Source organism: Amblyomma maculatum, chromosome 1, assembly GCF_055883805.1.
Source record: "Amblyomma maculatum isolate TAMU_Amacu chromosome 1, ASM5588380v1, whole genome shotgun sequence".
In the NCBI taxonomy this organism is placed as follows: domain Eukaryota; kingdom Metazoa; phylum Arthropoda; class Arachnida; order Ixodida; family Ixodidae; genus Amblyomma; species Amblyomma maculatum.
This window is the reverse complement of record NC_139344.1, coordinates 452,332,399-452,338,021: the sequence shown is the minus strand read 5'-3', so window position 1 is coordinate 452,338,021 and position 5,623 is coordinate 452,332,399. Positions and strand designations below refer to the sequence as shown.

Here is a 5,623-nt window from a genome sequence, read left to right as displayed (position 1 = left end):
TTTTCTTTTATACGTGCAATCAACAGTGCGCAGCAACTTTCAGTAAGGCATTATAACTCTTGGCTCGCACATTTTTCACTGACGAAGTAAAATAGATAGCTTACCTATTTTTTGGCACTAGAAGCCAACACTAACGTGCGGTAATGCGCGATATATTGTTACGTTTCCGTGAGAAATAAAAAGTAAATTGCGAAGAAGGGACAGCGCCTAAAATTATCTTTGCTAATGCTCGTAGAAACTGTATATCTGTTGTATGTTTGTCTAAGTAAGCATTCAATAAATGCTTGCACCAGCAGATCCCACCACATATTTTTATATAGCACAGAAAGCTACAGCAGGTAGGTTTTCTGCGTAAACACAGAACTGTAGTCGAATAAATTAACAAAAATATATGGATGCTCCACAGCACTGTCATCACACAACGTGACAATAGTTTTCAGCGGAAATAATAAGAAATTCCTCTGAATCAGCAATCTTGATGCACCATTCCAATTCTTCCACGCCACTCATTTCGCTGCTTTCGCTGGATGAGCTAGATTCCGAGTCCAGAGAAATTATAATGGCATCGAGCTGCGTGTCAATTACTCCATCACGTTCCCATGCTTGTTCTTTAAGGCGTACAACATGGGCACAGTCCCGTGACCAATTATCTCTAGTAACGCGGGAGACCCCTTCGATCACGAGTTTTTCTACTGCGGACAGACTGAACGTAGTGTTGTTGGCAGCGACGTAGCCTTTCACTTGACTCCACACCAGCTCTACTGGATTAAATTCACAACGATAAGGAGGCAGCCGGACTACGTCGTGGCCAGCACTCTTTGCCAGAGCATCAATGCGGTACCCAGAATATCGATGTTTGTGTTGGTTTACAACCTGCAACAGTTCCGCCTTTAGCTGGTCGCCCGAAAACGGAATGTTTTTTTTGTCAACAAGATTCAATGTCGCTTTTTGGAGTACGCGAAGTTGGTACTTTTTCCAGTTGCACACTATGGTACGGAGCGTTATCCATCACTATTACACTGTTTTGATCAATGTTCGGCGCTAATTGTTCCATGAACCACTTTTCGAATCTAACACCGCCCATTTCGGTGTGGTAATCGGCATTTCCTTTTGTAGCGCGAAAGATCAGGCACGCGTTTTCGACGAATCCATTCTCACTGCCGGCGTGAACCACGATCAATCTGCCGCCTTTGCCGCTTGGCGCACGAAGTCCAGTTGTTAGGCCTTGGCGAAAGGCATCTTCCCTTGACGCCACTGTGGTGTCTGTCCAAACTTTAACGTGGCCTGCATTAACCCAGGACTGATCAAGGTAGTAAACAGTCCTGCAAAAGGAAGTGAATTTATGTGGCACGCGGTTTTCTGCTTCCATTGCTAGTTGAAAGCTAAATACTACTACTACTACTACTACTACTACTACTACTACTACTACTACTACTACTACTACTACTACTACTACTACTACTACTAATAATAATAATAATAATAATAATAATAATAATAATAATAATAATAATAATAATAATAGACAACGAGCCCAAAGTGAGTTTGACGCAATCTTCGATTTAGGACGGACAGAGGTTTAAAAAAAAAGCATACATACTCATACATGCAGCCCCGAAGCGGCCCCGTCGCTATAAGTGATCGCACGGTACGTGAGACGATGCACCTGGACGGTTTTCATCGCGATCACATGACACGAGGAAGCCGGCAGCGCAAGGCACTCAACTTACGTATGACCGTATCACATCGTCTATTACGCGCCTGCCTCTCCAGGTTCATCCGAACCGCTTCCGACACTGCACTGCGCTTTTCCATTGTAATTGTCTTATAGCTCTGCAATTACAAAACAATACATGTTTCATCCTTGCCTTCTCACATAATGCATGCAGTTACATGTCCAAAAATACCTAACAAAAAGCGTACTTGCCTCTGCTTCTTTCTCTTTTGCGGATCGTCCGGAGGTACTTTCGTCGCCACACGACGATGTCGTCTCTTTCCAGATGGGAAGAGTTCCGCTTGCGCTTCCGGAACGCAAACCCGATATCGTTTAGTATCCTCTGCAACGTACGGACACTTATATTCGGCATATCCATATCCTTATCATTTACTACGTCCTCCCGTAGCTTTGCGGCAGTCGGCACTTCGTTGCGCATATAATACTGATGCACTTTACGCCTCAGAGCAGCGAGAGTGAAAGTTTCGTACCTTTCAAGCCGCGTCTTCCCGGTTTTTTTTTTTATTTTTAAACAAGCCCAGGTGACGACTTCAGCCTTCTTCGCTTTGGAGATTTAAGAGTGCCAGAGAGGGCCTCCGCTTTAATATCGGAGACGGCACGCTCACTCACACCGGTGAGCTCGCTGACTTTGCGGCGCACGGATGATGTAGAAAGCTAAGGCTGACTGCTCCTTACACCAGCGTACACGTTGCACACCATCTCTTTTGCCTGCTTGGACAACCATCGGTTTTTCAGTCTCACTTGCATCTTCTTTGGCGAAAGAAGAGGTATAGTTTCGGAAGAACCCGACGCGGCGCAAAGAGCAGACGCCATCCTCTTTCAGCGCGCTAGGTGTTTTGAAGACCCGCGACGGAACTCAAGCGAACCCAGAAAACCCGGAAAAGAAAACAAAACGCTTCGCAGTCACCTTCCAACGCTAGCGAATCGTAGTTATGTTAGAAGTGTGCCTAAAATGCATGTTTTATGATTTCTATTTTCTTCAAGGCAAAACACTAATTTTAACTTGCGAACTATATTCACCCGCGCAGGGAGACAATGCGTTTCGGCCCCGCAGCGTTCCCAGCGGTGCCATGAAAAGTGGACGCGGAGTTTAGAGTTTGCAATTCTTCCAGACTCTCAGCTAGCACCACAATATCGTCTGCATACATCAAACCGGGGAGGCGCTGCTCTACCGCCTTTCCACCTAATCTATATGACAGGTTAAAACCTAGGTTACTGTCTTGTATCCTCCGTTCAAGGTTTATCGTATAAAGCATGAACAGCGGCTGTGATCGAGGACAACCTTGTCTTAATCCTTTGCATACCTTGACAGCTTCCGTACTTCTTGTCCCTTCCCATGTAATTTCTACTTTGTCATAGCGGTATATTTCCTGTAGGAACTCTGTTATCTCATGACCGATACCTTCTTCTTTTAATATCTTCCGCAGGAGTTCCCTGCTTACGTTGTCGTACGCCCCGTTTATGTCCAGGAAGGCCAAATACAAAGGTCTATTTTCCACTCTAGATATTTCGATGCATTGGGTAAGAACGAACAGGCTATCATCTAGGCGCCTATCATTTCTAAAGCCGTTCTGAAGTTCTCCGAGTATCTTGTTACTTTCTACCCATGCTTGCACCTTTAATTTCACCTCCTGAATGGCCAACCTGTACATAACAGATGTTATGGTAATCGATCTGCAGGATGTTATGTTCATCCTTTCTCCTTTCCCTTTATAAATCAAATTCATTTTACTCTGCCGCCAGTTGTCTGGAATTTGCTTATTCGATGTGACTGTTTCCAAAGCTTTTAACAACGTTTCCTTACTTCTTGGACCGAGTTCATTATTCAGCTTGATCGGAACTTCATCTATTCCTGTAGGTGTGTCTTTAGGAATATTTTTTCTGCCTTTTTCTAGTTTAGATTGGTCAGTTCTAAGCTGCTTCTTATTCTGCTGTGTTGCGTTGTTTCCTGATTTGCGGAGATTACCCTATCGTCGCTCTTAAATGACTCGGCTATTACTGATGTAATGTAAATCACCGCGTTGTCTCCCTTTAAACAATTTCCCTCGTTATCTTGAATCCGGTCCTGCTTTCTTTGATTCTTTTTACCTAGCCAGCTTATATGGTTCCAGAACTTTCTTGGCTCCCCTCTAGAGGCATCGTGTAAGTCAGCCATCCAGCGATCGGTGGACTGCTTTATTTTACTTTGGACGAGGGCACACTACGCCGTCTAAAGTGTAGCTGAGTAACTGAAGCTTAGATTTTATTGCTGTGTAATTTTTTCCCCCTAGGTAGCTATTTTTGCACGCGCTCCGAGCACGCGGCAGCGTCGGAGTCGCATGCGAGAATGGCTGCATCCGCATCGACGAGGCGCGCTTCAATACATCGCAAATCTGATGGTTCCGCACTGTCTGCGACCGCTTTTATCAACGACACAAGCAGCAGTGGCTCAGAAGATGCTGCCTTAGCTTCACAATTCAGTTCCGACCCCAATAGAAGAAGTGGAGGTTTCTGAACGCTTGAAGCTAGAGCTCTTCCATTTTTCTGGATTTTTTATCGCTGTGAGCTATTTGTGATCTCGTCATCCTTCGGGATGGCGGGCGCACGACCCCTACGCCCACCCGCCACCATCGAATATGCTGCGGCGTACTCAACGGGTCATCTCAACGTCGCGGACGTGGAGCTTCCAGACTCGGCAGATGACTCCACAGTGACTGAGATGGATTCTGACAGCATCTACACGCCTGTACAGTCGCGCCGCCTGAAAAGGAAGCTGCGCCGAATATCAATAATGAGTGAGACACCAAAGAAGAATGCTGAAAAGCAAGCGATATTTTCCATGGCCTTCGTACTAACAACGACAACGGCGAATCTGAATGTTATAAACAGACAGCACCTGACCCAGTTTTTCGACCAGCTGGTTCCCGGTGAAGTTGACGAAGTCAGAATTAATCACTGGAAGAATGTCCTGACCGTGGATATGAAATCCCAGGCTACAGTGGACAAGCTGAAAGGAATTGGTGCGCTTGGCAACATGCCGGTCCGTTCCTTTCTTGCACATGGGAAAAAGACTACTGCCGGTGTAATCACCGACGTTGACCCCGAAATAAGTGAAAGCAATCTCTGAACGCTAATCAAATCTACGGCGCGCATTGTGAATGTTCATCGTTTCGGTCACTCAAAGTGCGTTAAATGAGTCTTTGAAACTGAATCCCTCCCATCCCACGTTAAAGTGGGCTATGTGAGACACCCAGTTCAGATGTATGTTTCAAGACCTGCTCAGTGCCACAAATGCCACAAGATTTGACATGTGAGTGTCGTTTGTCGAAACGAGGTATCCTGCTGTTGATGTCGCGGTACGCATCCTCATGACGCATGCCAGACAGAGACTATCAAGTGTGCGAACTGCTCGGGTTCCCATGAAGCGACGGCTAAGGACTGTTCTAAAATTAGGAACGAAAGATGTATACTAAAGAAAATGGTGCGAGACAAATCGACTCATCAGGAAGCGGCTGCGTCTATTCGTCGTAGCAAACACCGTTCCCGACGCCGACGCAAGGAATCGGAAGGTAAGCCTAGCCTGCATAATTCAACTTCAGAGTTAACGTCATCTCAGGTACCACAATAGATTGAGTCTAATCCCGTTAAGAATACTCTTGCTGTAATGTCACAGGCAATGTCATAGGCCAAGAATCAGACAGAAACTGTTGTATTACCTGCCGCCTCTGATGTTGAGTGGCCGGCTCTACCATCAAAGGCCATCGCCAGGCCTCATCCCAGTTTGGTTGCCACACATGCTGAAAATTCCGACAACCTCGACAGCCAGCAGGTGAAAGAAATGCTGAAACAGCTGGTTCGTTCAATGCGGGTGCTGCTCGCCAGCATCAGCACGCGAACAGCAAAGTTTGC

At 45.9% G+C, this 5,623-nt stretch overlaps 1 pseudogene; it reads right to left on the bottom strand.

Moving 5' to 3' along the window:
* Nucleotides 1-414: 414 nt before the first annotated feature.
* Nucleotides 415-2,651, bottom strand: LOC146209664 (uncharacterized; annotated as a pseudogene).
* Between the last annotated feature and the right edge of the window lie 2,972 nt (nt 2,652-5,623).